At 38.3% G+C, this 16765-nt stretch overlaps 1 protein-coding gene across 2 annotated transcripts in view; it reads left to right on the top strand.

Moving 5' to 3' along the window:
* Positions 1 to 16765, top strand: part of GNL1 (G protein nucleolar 1 (putative)) — a 48256-nt gene that overhangs the window by 17279 nt on the left and 14212 nt on the right. The gene's annotated exons all lie outside the window — the stretch shown is intronic.

The raw sequence follows: 16765 nt of genomic DNA, 5'->3' as shown, positions 1-16765 counted from the left end.
TTTTTAAGGCTTATTTGTGTATATGAAATAGCTGATTTTGTGTTTTGAAGCCACAACCTAATACAATGGGTTGAGCTTGTAGGCATAATCAGATCTCATTACTTTATCATAGTGTGTACTGTACAGGGCCTCCATCAGGGGGTGACAGGGGTGACTCCTGTCAGGGGCCCAATGGGCCAGGGGGGCCCCATGATGCAAGAACTAAAAAAAAATATAATTTTTTTTTTTTTAATTTTGGCAGCCACCAGTGGGTACTACAGCAGAGTGCTAATTGAGTATGGGAAATGTTATTACAAGGAGTAAAGTATTGGCATTTGAGAGGATTTCTGATTGTGCACTAAACCACTATGCACAGTGTGAGACAGACTTGGCACTTTGTTTGTACAGTGTGTGCCTGAGTCAGACGCCAGATCACTTTCATTTGCAGAGGAGGACTTACTTAGTAAATGTTTTTTATTTCTTTGTGCAATTTCGGATTGTAACTTCAGTGTGGTAGTAGTTGTATGGTGGGGCCAGGGGTTCATAAAAACACATTTTTTTGCAGCAGTGTATTTATGATTATTTGACAATGCTGTAGAAATTCAATATTTAAAACCATGCAGAAATGTTTCCTCCTCAATACACAAATGGTAGGTGCCCTTTTGGCAGATATGCATTTATATTTATATATATATATATATATATATATATCACATTCCAGTTTACTGACCCTTTATGCAAGGACTTTCCAGATGCAAGGAGGCATTTTATCTAAGATTTTTACATCTGCATAAAATGTTATACTCTCAGACTAAGATTGCTTAGTGTTTGAAATGAGACGGGTTAACTTAAAACTGTTCAGTTTACACTACAGCTGACTTCATTTTGAAATACATACCAACAAGCATAAATCCTGCATTTAACCAGATCTAATGGTATGAGTACCACGGCTTATGGTTCCACCAAGACCATATAGAGTACAGCAAGTACAGCTGACAGATGGGAACATTTGTACACTATATTTGAAGTGGTGCTCTTGGTTGGGGAAAATGGGGAAAAAACAAACAAACATATGTCAACCTTTTAAAAGTACTTTTCTTCATCTAGCCATATACCCAGATCATTAATGTACAATTTTGAATTCACAGAATTATTTTTGTTTGCACATTTACAAATATGATTCTTTAAAAAGTGATCTCTTAATTTCTGCATTTTTTTTTATCATGCATGTCACACACTGTTGATTTAGGGGATGCAAGGTGCATAAATGTTTCCTCCTGTGAGTGTTTTTGTGGGTGTCTGTGTTTGTTTTTGTGATTTTGTTTGTGTCTCTGAGTGTGTATGTAAAAAAAATTCTGTGAGGGTGGGTGTGTATGTCTTTGTGCATTTTCTGTGGATGTCTGTGAGGGTGTGTGCATATGTCTTTGAGCTTTTTCTATGGGTGTCTCTGTGAGGATGTGTGTATGTTTGTCTTTGTGTATTTTCTCTGGATGCCTCTGTGAGGGTGGGTGTGTATGTCTGTGTTTTCTGTGGATGTCTCTGTGAGGGTGTGTGTATGTATGTATGTATGTGTTTTCTGTGGATGTCTCTGTGAGGGTGTGTGTTTTCTGTAGGTGTCTCAGTGAGGGTGTGTGTATGTATGTCTTTCTGTGTTTTATGTGGTTGTCTCTGTGTGTGTGTGTGTGTATGCCTTTGTGTGTTTTCTGTGGGTGTCTCTGTGTGTGTGTGTGTATGTCTTTGTGTGTTTTCTGAGGCTGTCTCTGTTGGTGTTTCCTTGGGTGTATGTGCAAGTCTAAGTTTGTGTGTGTGTCCATTGTCTGTTCCTTTTTTAGGACATTTTGACCTTACTACTGATTATTCACATCTTTCTACAGACTTTGAGACTAACAAGACCTTTCCGGAAGTCACCAATCCACCATTTAACCTTTAAATTATTGTTTAGGCAGTTCAGGGCCCTTCCTTTCAACCACTGCATGCTGTTGTCATCATTTAGTTGGCATCTTCCTTTACAAAAAGATAATCAGAACTCCATATTTTGTTTTCTAAATCTCCTTTTTTTTTGTCAAAACTGTAGTTTACCTCATTACTTGTCAGGTCAATGTAAACAAGTGCTGAGTGTCTGTTTGGGTGTTTTTGTCTGAGTGTGTTTCTTTTGCGTGTCTGCTAGAGTGTCTATATGTGAATCCTTATGTGTGTGTGTGTGTGTGTTTCAGTGTATGAGTGTGTCTGTGTGTTTGTATGTTACTACCTTTACAACATTTCCAAGTTTAAATAGAAGTTCATATACATTTTAGTCACTTGGTCAAAAATTGCACATGTCAAAGGAGGGGGGGGGGGGGGGCTGATCAATGGTTGTTAGGGGCCCCAAAATTTCTAGTGGCAGCCCTGTGTGTACATATACATGTGTCTTTATCTTATATCTGTAGGTCTAATCAGATGTCATTACTTTATCACATTGTGTACATATACATGTGTCTTTATCTTATATCTGTAGGTATAATCAGATCTCATTACTGTATCACATCGTGTACATATACATGTGTCTTTATCTTATATCTGTAGGTATAATCAGATCTCATTACTTTATCACATTGTGTACATATACATGTGTCTTTACCTTATATCTGTAGGTATAATCAGATCTCATTATATTATCACACTGTGTACATATACATGTGTCTTTATCTTATATCTGTAGGTATAATCAGATCTTATTACATTATCACACTGTGTACATATACATGTGTCTTTATCTTATATCTGTAGGTATAATCAGATCTCATTACTGTATCACATTGTGTACATATACATGTGTCTTTATCTTATATCTGTAGGTATAATCAGATCTCATTACATTATCACATTGTGTACATATACATGTGTCTTTATCTTATATCTGTAGGTATAATCAGATCTCATTACTGTATCACATTGTGTACATATACCTGCTTCTTTATCGTATATCTGTAGGTATAATCAGATCTCATTACTTTATCACACTGTGTACATATACATGTCTTTATCTTATATCTGTAGGTATAATCAGATCTCATTACTGTATCACATTATGTACATATACATGTGTCTTTATCTTATATCTGTAGTTATAATCAGATCTCATTACATTATCACACTGTGTACATATACATGTGTCTTTATTTTATATCTGTAGGTATAATCAGATCTCATTACTTTATCACACTGTGTACATATACATGTGTCTTTATCCTATATCTGTAGGTATAATCAGATCTCATTACTTTCACACTGTGTACATATACATGTCTCTGTATCTTATATCTGTAGGTATAATCAGATCTCATTACTTTATCACACTGTATACATATACCTGCTTCTTTATCGTATATCTGTAGGTATAATCAGATCTCATTACATTATCACATTGTGTACATATACATGTCTTTATCTTATATCTGTAGGTATAATCAGATCTCATTACTGTATCACATTGTGTACATATACATGCGTCTGTATCTTATATCTGTAGGTATAATCAGATCTCATTACTGTATCACATTGTGTACATATACATGCGTCTGTATCTTATATCTGTAGGTATAATCAGATCTCATTACTGTATCACATTGTGTACATATACATGCGTCTGTATCTTATATCTGTAGGTATAATCAGATCTCATTACTGTATCACACTGTGTACATATACATGTGTCTGTATCTTATATCTGTAGGTATAATCAGATCTCATTACTGTATCACATTGTGTACATATACATGCGTCTGTATCTTATATCTGTAGGTATAATCAGATCTCATTACTTTATCACACTGTGTACATATACATGTCTTTATCTTATATCTGTAGGTATAATCAGATCTCATTACTGTATCACATTGTGTACATATACATGTGTCTTTATCTTATATCTGTAGGTATAATCAGATTTCATTACTTTATTACATTGTGTACATATACATGCGTCTGTATCTTATATCTGTAGGTATAATCAGATCTCATTACTGTATCACACTGTGTACATATACATGTCTTTATCTTATATCTGTAGGTATAATCAGATCTCATTACTGTATCACATTGTGTACATATACATGTGTCTATATCAGCGGTCGCCAACCAGTGGTCCATGGACCACTGGTGGTCCACGAGAAGATGTTGGTGGTCCTTGACACCATCAAGCAGGAATTAATCTTCTCTGATGGTGTCACGACCTGGCTGGACATCAGTGAAAACCAACGGAGGAGGAGGAGTTAAATTACAATCTCCCTACGTACGTTGCGTAGTACTGCACAACTTACGTAGATTGTATTTTTAACTCCTCCCATCTGGCGGGCTGTTCAGAGATGCGTGTTAAGATGCAACAGGCTAGCATCCAAAAATAAAGATGCTAGCCTGTTACATCTTAACACGCATTGTGGATGCTAAGCATTGTGGATACTACACATGTTTTATATTACGCCTGATTATTTAGTCGACTGTGTTTTATAGGGAGACGTCCCATAATTTATTTTATTGTTATACTTTTAATAAATATTTGAAATATTAGAAAGTGTTGATATCTTTAGCCTATTAGGCACCCTCTCTATACATAAGTTTTTAGCTTATTACTGTTTTTTTCTTAGACAACACTTTGGGGAAGCTGTCTTTTAGAGAGGTGTTTGATCCAATTTGCATAACTGTTCTCTAACTATCACTATTAATTTATGACTCCAATGTCTGTCCATGATCATAAGTAGTTTTGAAAAATTCTGAACTGGAGAGGTAACTTGAAAGTCTTTTGGTCCTATTAAACATAATTATTTTCCCCACTTTCTGCCTCTCTGTTTCCAGCTCAAAAGTTTGCACTCACCCTTCATCTGTCATTTGGAAGTATTATCTCAGTTCTGTCATTCATTCAGTTAGTTAATTCCAAAAATAATTCTTAAAAATGTGTAAATATATACATAATGTAAACTTAGCTATGGTTATACTAGTTATGTACAGTATGTGTGTGTATGTATATATGTGTGTGTGTGTGTGTATATATATATATATATATATATATATATATATATATATATATATATATATATATATATATATATATACACACTGTTATGAATATTACCTTTATCTATAAATATAAAAGTATATTATGTGAAATGGTGCAATTTTAAATTACACATTTTTCTATAAGTTATGAAAGGTAATAAACAAATCTGAATCCTTTTAGTTGCTATCAGTCTATTAATTATACCGACACCAGATGAATAACAAAAATTAGCTTTATTAAAGTATTTTGTTATTAATAATTAGCATTTAATAGAAACTTAAGCAATCAAAATATTACAGAGATATAAACTACAGTTCTATAATAATCACTAACGCGATAACATAACTCCAAATAGCAAGGAAAACAGAATAATACAGAGATTAAACTATAAAGATGATTAAGTCATATTTTCAAAATAACACAAACATTGGCATGATGATAGGAACCAAATATTTCATTATAAACCCTCTAAGGTAATTGCGGAGAATCAGGTAAATTAATAATTATGACAAACCGTCAGATGATAATCTATACTAATTCCTGATTCACCCGGTGTTATTGTCGACAAATAAGACCAGGTGGTAGGAATTTTTATAAAGAAAACACAAAGCTATAAAACAATTAATTAATTTACCTGATTAAATAGAAAAAGGTATTTTACATAAATGTAAAATGTAAATCTTAATGATATTAACATCTAAAGTGACTTTCTTTCATCACCAAAGTAAATAAATTCCCTCTTTGCAGACAGGAATCAAACTGTCAGGTCGTAGGTCTGTCCGAATCGGCTAAACTAGCCTCAGCAGTTATAATCCAATAATCTCGGACCTCTGTAGTTGATTAGCAAATTACCAACTCCATAAATTATGTGACCAGTTCCAAAAACCCAGGAAAACGACCCCCTCCCATTGGGCTAGACCCTATATATTCCCATTCTCTCATCTAGGAGGAGTCATTAATTATAATATTTTAATAATTAACATAAAATTAATTAGATGTAATATTTTTGTTCTAACAGTAGATGGCTCTCGCATATAGGGTAAAAATATTAGAAAAATACTTATTATATTTATGTTTACCCCAACATTCCTAAACTACAATCAAGGTTATAAACTGCACTTATTTACAGAAATAAGCGACTAGCTGGGGTCTAAGCAAGTAAACTACCTTGAATAATGAAAAACATATTGATATGAAACTTCTCAGTCAGCAAGACTGAGGAAAACAAAATTCAATGTAATAATAGCTGAGCCCTGGTTAAGCTTAAAACAAGAAAACAACATGGAGTCTGTTCTGTCATGAAAAATTCATGACATATTCCCCCTCATCTAGACTATCTTACCCCGCCTAGGATGGATGAGATTAGTCTAGATCACTGTCTTATATGGGCGATTATTATGGTCAACCATCCGAAGACTAAGAGGAGGAGGGTATCTTCCCCTCTTGAAATTCTTATACCATACAATCGTTAACCCACAATTCCATCTCCAAGTACCCACATTATGTACAGTTTTCAGTTGATAAATATCATTACATGGTATATGTGGCACCTTTATGAGAAAACAAAGTTCCATGTTTTTGGGATCAATGTAAAGTGGCAAAGCAGAACCAGCATCAAAAGCAATGTTTATTTGCATTTCATCAACATCCTTTCCATAAAGTCCTTAGTGACAAAATATAATGGAATATGTCCCTCAACAAGACTCTCAATTCGACTTTGGATCTCTTGTAACCAGTTACCTGTAAAATACACCACTGGGTCCAAAAAAAACTTAACAGTTCATTCTGAATTAGTTTGTGCTTATATTGGACCTTTATAGCTCGGATGGAAAGACCTGAATGCAAATTAGTGGTCACAACAGTATCATTAACAATCTCTATCATATCTGACAAACTTTCCTTTTGTTTCTTTAAAACCTCCATCATGGTTGCCATCTGTTCACGAAAAATTGACATTTCATGATTCAAATTACTGATGCAAATTGAATTAGACACAGCCGCGGCAGTAACAGCTGAAAACCCGATGACAGATGTTGCAACTAGTCCAGCAGTAACTCCAGGTGAACGTTTGGTACGTGATTGCACATTGTAAGATCCACCAGGAAAAGACTTCTGCAACTGCTCCAACATTTCCTTAGTAGTAGACTGGATCCTTTTAACATGTTCTTGATACCAAGACTTAATTTCTGGTGATTCAACTTTGGAAACATCAAAATATTTTTCGATAGTAACCTTAGGATCCAGACTGATAAATATCTTTTGGGAGAAAACTTTCCGGTTGGTAATCGGGAAACCAGGTGATTCCTCAAGCATGATCCCAGAAGATGGACCAGGTTCTATTACAGGCTGTACATGAATCTCAACCGAGACACCCTGGCACAGGAACAGGATGGTCCAGATGACTGCCAACATCCTGGATCTCATCAATCCAAACCCAACTGGAAGGTGATATTTATCTGTAATAGGGGGAAAAAAAAACATATTCAGTACAAAATATACACCTTTATCCTAAAGAAACCATTTTAATAATCATAGTGATTATTCTTCTATATATGGATTATTCTCCCCCTCTAGTTTTAACTTTGACCTAGGGTGACAGGCACGCAATTGGTTAATGTGCACCCACTTTTCTATTGACTTCCCACTTGTGGGAATCAAAATCTTGTATGCCACAGGTGAAAGTTTGTCAATAATGACATACGGCCCTTTCCATGATGGGAGAAACTTCTTCTCTCTAACTTGATTTCTAAGAAAATTGTAAAGATAAACTTTATCTTTTACCTCATATTCTTTCTTTGTGGTTTTCATGTTATAATATGTTTTAGCACGTATTGCGGCTTTCTCAAGATTTTTCTGAGCAAAAGCAAATGCTTGTTGCAAAGGCTTTCTTAAATTCTCAACATATTGATGATAGGTTGTTGTTGCATTGATCAAACTCTGATCCTGAGTACGATACAACAAATGCTGTGGAAGTACCATCCTTCTACCTGTCATTAGTTCAAAAGGAGACATTTTTGTTTCAGTACTAGGAGTGGATCTAATAGCCATCAACACCAAAGGCAACTTAATATCCCAATCTTTCCCTGATTCCTTCACAAACTTTTTCAGGATATTTACAACTGACTGATTATACCGTTCAACTCCACCACTCGAGGCAGCACGGTAGGAAATATGTAATTTCCTTTTTACACCCAGAATAGACCACATTCTTTTCATCACTTCACTTGTGAAATGAGTACCTATATCAGACTCAATCCTCTGACGAAGTCCAAACCTAGGGAAAACATGATTGATTAATAAAGCAGCAGCTGTTTCAGACCTACAATTAGGGGATGGAAGACACTCCACCCATTTGCTAAACATACATGTAACGGTTAACATGTATTGATTGCCCCGTGATGTCTTTGTAAGTGGTCCTACAAAGTCAATTTGTAGATCAGACCATGGGAGAGACATACCTCTTTTTTGTAAAGGTGCCCTGTGGGTTGGAGAATTTGGTTGAAACTGTGAACAAACCAAACACCCCTGACAATAAGTCTGAACATCTTTCTGCATATGTGGTCAATATGCATAATAACGCAATACTTCATAAGTAATTTTCTCCCCGCGATGACCTGATATTGGTGCATCATGGGCATGCTGCAGCATAAGACCTCTAAAAGAAGTAGGAACAACCCACTGTATAGATCCATTATTAGTTGTCCGAACTAACAAACCATCTTTAAGACTAAATTTAGACTTATACTTAAATAAGATCCTAAGGTCCTCATTTTCAGTGCAATCTTTCTCCTGGATTGGATACATTATAGGATTCTCCTTAAAAAGGTAAAATTTACCCACAACAGGATCCTCTTTCTGACTGGTAATCAAACCCTCGTTAGGTGCATCCTGACTCCATTGCACTACAGATAGTTCTTGATCCTTCTTTATTTGCTGACGGGTTACTACTGCGATTTGACATGCACCAAGAAGGTGTTCAATGTCAAACATTTCCCCCTCTAGGGCACCTTGTTTAGCCATTGTATCAGCTAAATCATTTCCTTCCTTGTCAATACCATGCATCTTTGAATGACCCTTTGTCTTCGTCCAAAAGACAATCAAGTCATTAGAGATAACAATATCATCAATTGCAAGTATCATCTTTCCATGTTTAACTGGCCTGATTACGGGCTCTCATCATCCGATTACGCTTCCACACAGGAAGGTATTCAACAAAACTGTTACGGACATAATTTGAATCTGTAATGATAACAAATTCTTTAAATTCCTGATTTACTGCCATATGAATGGCCTTATACACAGCGCTTAATTCAGCCATTTGGCTACTTTTCGGGCCCAAACAATAACCTACAGGTTGTATGTGATAATCACTACCCCACACAATACCTGCTCCAGCTACAAGTTTCTTTTCACCATTTTCAGTGGTATGAAAAGCTCAACCATCAACATATACCTTAGGTCAGAGCTTTCCAAACTTTTCATGTTGGTGACACACTTTTTAGACCTACATCATTTCGCGACACAGTAATTCAGTTGTACTAGCAAACAGGAGGTTAAACTAACTTGTTTTTAGAGATACGGACACATACATAAATTATATAATAATGAAATGTATTTACAAGTAACAGTATGTATGTGCAAGAATTAAAAAAAAGTTTAATAACACCAATAGCTACTTACTATTTTAACAGAATGTATGAGGTTGATGGGATGAACACAGTTTCTGAATATTTAGTGGAATATTAGATAAAGACACTCGCATTTCATCATCAACCATTTTTAAGCTTCCACTTCCTATTCATATATCAAGAGCAGGAGCAGCAATGCACTACTGGGAGCTAGCTGCAAAAAAAAACATAAACACTTTGACTTCTGACTTTATCTTAGCGTTTAAGCTGCTGTCCTCAGAGCTCTGCGATTCCGACTAACTACTGCCCGCACTGCAAACACATTGCTACCCGACTCACTGACTACACGTGCAGTCACGAGCCGATTGAGGAGACTACATTTGCAATCGGGAGCCAATGTTCCACCAAAGCCGCCAATGAGAATAGTTTAAGTTGCCGCTAAGCAGCACCAATACATTAAGATAATCCGTGACCCACTAGGTATCAACCACGTGTCAACCACGTGATATGCATAGCAGGCAAGCGGAACGTCAGAAACCAAAAAAAATTAAAAAAGAATTTTAAATTAAAAAAAAAAAATTGTGCTGAAGCAGGGACACACCTACACACTGCCCCCGACACACTAATGTGTCACGACACACAGTTTGGAAAGTACTGCCTTAGGTAGTGGTTGACAATACATTTCCTCATAAACCTTATGTCGTGAGAATATGTAATCATCCTCACAAATTTCCTCCTTTATATCCTGTTCAGAGCAATCATGAAGTTCAGCTAGTCCTTGGCCAACCCTGCAAAGACAAGGTCCAGGATGTAATGCGACTGTTAGATAGATTTCCTGCCTTTATTTTATTACTCTGTAAATACTGTATAGACTTATGAGCAGTTTCCACAATAATTTTTTTCTCCTTGGATATAACTCCGAAAATATTGTAAGGCCCAAACTGTTGCAAACAATGCTTTTTCACAATCATTAAATTTGATCTCCACTGGAGATAAGGCCTTGCTTGCATATGCAATGATCTTGTTCTGTTTATCATGTTGCTGATAAAGAACTGCACTCAAGGTAAGATCCGTATATCCTGTCTCCAAGTAAAATGGATCTCCCTTTACTGGATAGGCTAAACAAGGGACTTGAGTAAGTCTTAGCTTTAACTCTTGAACTGCCTGGTCTTGTTCTACTGTCCAAGTCCAAGGCTCCCCTTTCTTTAATAGCCTAATCAAAGGTTTAGTAATTTCAGCATAGTTGTCAATAAATTTCCTAGAGTAATTTGTTATACCTAGGAAGGATTTTAGTTCTTTAATACTTGTTGGACTCTTTGTTTTCAATAAAGCTTCAACTTTCTTTTTCTGGGGATTCAAACCATCAGCAGTTATTTCATGACCAAGGACATTCACCTTAGTTCTACACCATTGAGCTTTTTGAATTGAGAGTTTTACACCTGCCCTTTTCAATTGATTAAGTACATGCCTGACTTCTTCCAGGTGTTCATCAAAAGTAGAGCTTTTTATATCATCCACATAGCATAATGTCCCCCTTTCAGCAGCATCAGGCATAGCCTTATGCATAAAAATGTCAAACTCCTGTCCCGAATTAATATATCCAAAAGGCATCCTGACCCAGGTAAACTGTTCTCCACCAAATGAAAATGCAAGTTTAGGTTGGTCCTCCTCACACACCTTGACAGTCCAATAACCTTGCGCACAGTCTAAGGTCGTAAACATTTTAGAACCTTGTATCTGTGCAAGACATTGATCTATGTATGGGACTGGCCATCCTGACATAAGCACACGCTTATTAAGCTGTCTCAAGTCAGCACACAACCTCCATTGCCCATTTGGTTTCAACACTCCCAAAATAGGAGTATTAAAGGGACTAAGATCCTTCCTAGGTATAACAAATTACTCTAGGAAATGTATTGACAACTATGCTGAAATTACCAGGCAGTTCAAGAGTTAAAGCTAAGACTTACTCAAGCCCCTTGTTTAGCCTATCCAGTAAAGGGAGATCCATTTTACTTGGACACAGGATATACGGATCTTACCTTGAGTGCAGTTCTTTATCAGCAACATGATAAACAGAATAAGATCATTGCATATGCAAGCAAGGCCTTATCTCCAGTGGAGATCAAATTTAATGATAATTATAAATCTTAAAAATGTGTAAATATATAAATAAAGTAAACTTAGCTATGGTTATACTAGTTATGTACAGTATATGTGTGTATGTATATGTGTGTGTGTGTATATATATATATATATATATATATATATATATATATATATATATATATATATAGTCTATATCCAATAAAGGACTGCACTCACTGGATTTAGTTTCAGAAACCTTCAAATCTTTATTGTGGTAACGTTTCGGGGTTCGCAGACCCCTTCCTCAGACCAGACAAGGGGTCTGCGAACCCCAAAACGTTACCACAATAAAGATTTGAAGGTTTCTGAAACTAAATCCAGTGAGTGCAGTCCTTTATTGGATATAGACTGTATACTTGTTTGACTTTGCACCCTGGTTGATGACTACACAGCATTGGGAGTGCAGACACACACGGAGGATATATATATATATATATATATATATATATATATATATATATATATATATATATATATATATATATATATATATATATATATATATACATACACATATATATACAAACACACATTATAGAGGGTTGTACCTTTTTAAAAATTCATGTTAGTGGTCCACGGGATTCAAAATTCTGAGTTTGGTGGTCCCCGAGGTCCAAAAGGTTGGCGACCCCTGGTCTATATCTTATATCTGTAGGTATAATCCGATCTCATTACTTTATCACACTGTGTACATATACATGTGTCTTTATCTTATATCTGTAGGTATAATCGGATCTCATTACTGTATCACACTGTGTACATATACCTACTTCTTTATCTTATATCTGTAGGTATAATCAGATCAGATCTCATTACTTTACCACATTGTGTACATATACATGTGTCTGTATCTTATATCTGTAGGTATAATCAGATCTCATTAATTTATCATACTGTGTACATATACATGTGTCTTTATCTTATATCTGTAGGTATAAATCAGATCTCATTACTTTATCACACTGTGTACATATACATGTGTCTTTATCTTATATCTGTAGGTATAAATCAGATCTCATTACTGTATCACACTGTGTACATATACATGTGTCTTTATCTTATATCTGTAGGTATAAATCAGATCTCATTACTTTATCACACCGTGTACATATACATGTGTCTGTATCTTATATCTGTAGGTATAATCAGATCTCATTACTTTATCAAACTGTGTACATTTACATGTGTCTTTATCTTATATCTGTAGGTATCAGATCTCATTACATTATCACATTGTGTACATATACATGTGTCTGTATCTTATATCTGTAGGTATAATCAGATCTTATTACTTTATCACATTGTGTACATATACATGTGTCTTTATCTTATATCTGTAGGTATAATCAGATCTCATTACTTTATCACACTGTGTATATATCCATGTGTCTTTATCTTATATCTGTAGGTATAATCAGATCTCATTACTTTATCACACTGTGTATATATACATGTGTCTTTATCTTATATCTGTAGTTATAATCAGATCTCATTACATTATCACACTGTGTACATATACATGTGTCTTTATCTTATATCTGTAGGTATAATCAGATCTCATTACTGTATCACATTGTGTACATATACCTGCTTCTTTACCTTATATCTGTAGGTATAATCAGATCTCATTACTGTATCACATTGTGTACATATACATGTGTCTTTATCTTATATCTGTAGGTATAATCAGATCTCATTACTGTATCACATTGTGTACATATACATGTGTCTTTATCTTATATATGTAGGTATAATCAGATCTCATTACTTTATCACAGTGTGTACATATACATGTGTCTGTATCTTATATCTGTAGGTATAATCAGATCTCATTACTTTATCACAGTGTGTACATATACATGTGTCTTTATCTTATATCTGTAGGTATAATCAGATCTCATTACTTTATCACACTGTGTATGTGACAGACCCTTCGGTCAGGACTGAAAGTGTTAACTTTATTTTCTAAACACAAGTGGCTGGCTCCAGCTATAATCTAATTAATGCTAAGCATTCTATTGTTTGATCACCTCCAGAGAGAAAACGCCTAAGTGATTAGAAGAGCCAAGAGTGTCTTGTGGTTGAAGTGTTTAAGTAATATAATTCTATTGTATCATGTCAAGGGCGCTTCTCCCTTTTATCTAATGTACAACATTCTTTCAACCCCATCTGGGGGGGGTCAAAACCTGTATAAATACTAGGCATCTAGCCTTTAATAAATCTCATTCTGTCTTAAACCTGAAATGTGGAGCTTGGTCTCATGTTTGAGGGGAAATTGATCGGGGTTGTGAATTGCTGATTGTCTATGCAGGACGTTGTCATCTGGTATTAACCCTTGGTACACTGTTGGTACCGTAACATTGGTGGCAAGCGACGGGAGAATCCTTATCGCCCAAAGGAGCAACTACGGATCCAGGCCGAATGGGAACACCGTATGAAAGGCTAAAAAGAGCTACCCTTAAAGACCTGCTAGAGCAACGGGGCCAACAAACCAGTAACCTCAAGAAGAGGGAGATTATTGCAAGACTGACCGAGATGGACGGAGTATCAGGGCACGAAGGAACCAATGAGCCCAGCATGTCAGACAGAACCCCCGAAGAAGCAAGCTTTGACCGGGCGGTCAAAATAAGACTGGCACACTATGGCCCCAACCCATCTGCGGAAATTATCGACCGGGTCATAGCAGCTGTGGAGGCCAATCTACTTCGCCAAAGCGGCGCTGCAGCAGTCCAAGTCACCGCAACCCCAGTGGAAAAGAGAAAAGTGCATTTTACCGCTTTTAAAAACTTCCTGGAAACAGAAGGAGAGATTGATGGGTACCTTGCGGATTTTGAGAGACAATTTGCACTACACCAGGTACCCGCCGAGGACTGGGTCACGATATTGTCCGGAAAATTATCCGGCCGGGCCAGTGAGGCTTTTCGGGCCATTCCAGATGAGGAAGTTGGGGATTATAATACTGTGAAAGAGGCTCTGCTCTCCAGGTATGCGGTTACACCGGAGGCATACCGGAGACGATTCAGAGACACTGTTAAATTGGCTGGCAATTCCTACGTTGAGTGGGCATGTAAGGTGCACCGCACAGCATCGCACTGGATGGCGGGGTGCCAAGCCGTGTCTGGGGAAGAGGTGCTGCAGCTATTCCTGTTGGAACATTGCTTTGACAAGTTATCAGCAGGAGTTAGAGAGTGGGTTCGGGACCGTAAACCCTCCACCCTGCATGAAGCTGCTCGCTTGGCAGATGAGTATACGGATGCCCGCAAACTGGACACTGCTACCACTAAGCCCCCTGCTAAAGTGGAGTACAGACCCCCGGCCACCCCAGCAGCTGCCAGTTACCAACCCCCGGCGCACCGCTATGCCACACAGCCTCCGGTCACAAACTACCCTCAGACAGCCCGGTTCACCTCACGGGATTACTCCCAGCCTATCCGGTGCTTTGGATGTAAGCAAATCGGACACAAAAGGTCGGCATGTCCCCTCAACACGGCCAGCCAAGCACAGTCCTGGAGGAGACCCGCCGGCGGAATCCCACGTAACCCTCAGCCTGCTGCCCACTGCGTGGAGGAACAAGAATGCTGGGGCATCCTACATGAAGCAGACCCCGTGCAAGCTGTCTACCGGGATAACCGGCAACAGCACCGGCAACTGGTTAAAGTGAATGGGAAGGAGGTCAGTGGTCTATGGGATACTGGTGCTACTATGACCTTGCTTCAAAAGAACCTGGTGTCTGAGAAACAGAACACTGGAGACACTGTGGCTGTGAGAGTGGCAGGGGGCACTGTGTTCCGCCTACCTGTTGCCCGGGTACATTTGGATTGGGGAGTGGGCGCTAGACATGTGAATGTGGGGGTCATGAAGGATTTACCAGCTGATGTTCTCCTTGGAAATGACTTGGCCCCCCTTGTTTCGGCCTACGCTCCCATGGGTCCCGTTGATGTTAACCCAGTGACTACCCGTGCCCAGGCCCGTGTCACCGAGACCGACCCACCTGCTGCTGAGACCCAGGTAAGACTCTCTTCCCCGACTTATACCCTAGACCAGACCCCCTTGAGTTGGGATACCTCAGAGACGTACGGGAGGGAAACCCGGGAGGATCCGACCCTTCAGAAGTACAGGGCTAGGGCAGACACTGGAGAAGAGGGAGTAGATGGGGAACGTTATGAGTGGGTGGGGGATAGGCTATATAGAATCCCCAAACCTGCCCAGAAAAGTACTGCCCTTCCACAAAATCGGCAGCTGGTAGTGCCTGCGAAATACCGGCAAGAGATTCTGCGGATTGGGCACGATATACCGTTAGCTGGACATCTAGGGTCCCGCCGCACCGCTCATAGGATCACCCAGAATTTCTTCTGGCCCAATTTTAACCGAGATGTGCGGGTATATTGTAGTACTTGTGACACCTGTCAACGGGTGGGTAAGCGGGGGGACCACCCCAAAGCTAGGCTTATGTCTATGCCTGTCATTGGGGAACCCTTTTCCCGCATAGCCGTTGACATTGTGGGTCCACTTGCCAGGGCTAGTCCATCAGGTAAGAAGTATATTCTCACTGTGGTGGACTATGCCACTCGTTACCCAGAGGCAGTAGCACTGTCGAATATAGAGGCAGAGACAGTCGCTGATGCCCTAGTTAAGATTTTTACTAGGGTCGGGTTCCCTAAGGAGATTCTCTCTGATCAGGGGACCCAGTTTACCGCTGTGCTCACCCAGCAGCTGTGGAAGGTGTGCGGCATTAAACCGTTGCTCGGTTCGCCTTATCACCCCCAGACTAACGGTCTCTGCGAGCGCGTTAATGGCACCCTCAAGCAGATGCTGAGGACCTTCACGGACACTTGCAGAGACTGGGAACGATTCCTGCCTCATCTGCTATTTGCGTACAGGGAGGTGCCCCAGGAATCCACTGGGTTCTCTCCCTTTGAGTTACTCTATGGGAGAAGAGTCCGCGGCCCCCTGGATCTCATTAGAGGACACTGGGAGG

The sequence above is a fragment of the Bombina bombina genome, chromosome 7 (assembly GCF_027579735.1).
Source record: "Bombina bombina isolate aBomBom1 chromosome 7, aBomBom1.pri, whole genome shotgun sequence".
Classification (NCBI taxonomy): Eukaryota; Metazoa; Chordata; class Amphibia; order Anura; family Bombinatoridae; genus Bombina; species Bombina bombina.
The sequence above is the reverse complement of the archived record's forward strand: the minus strand, read 5'-3'. Positions and strand labels throughout refer to the sequence as shown.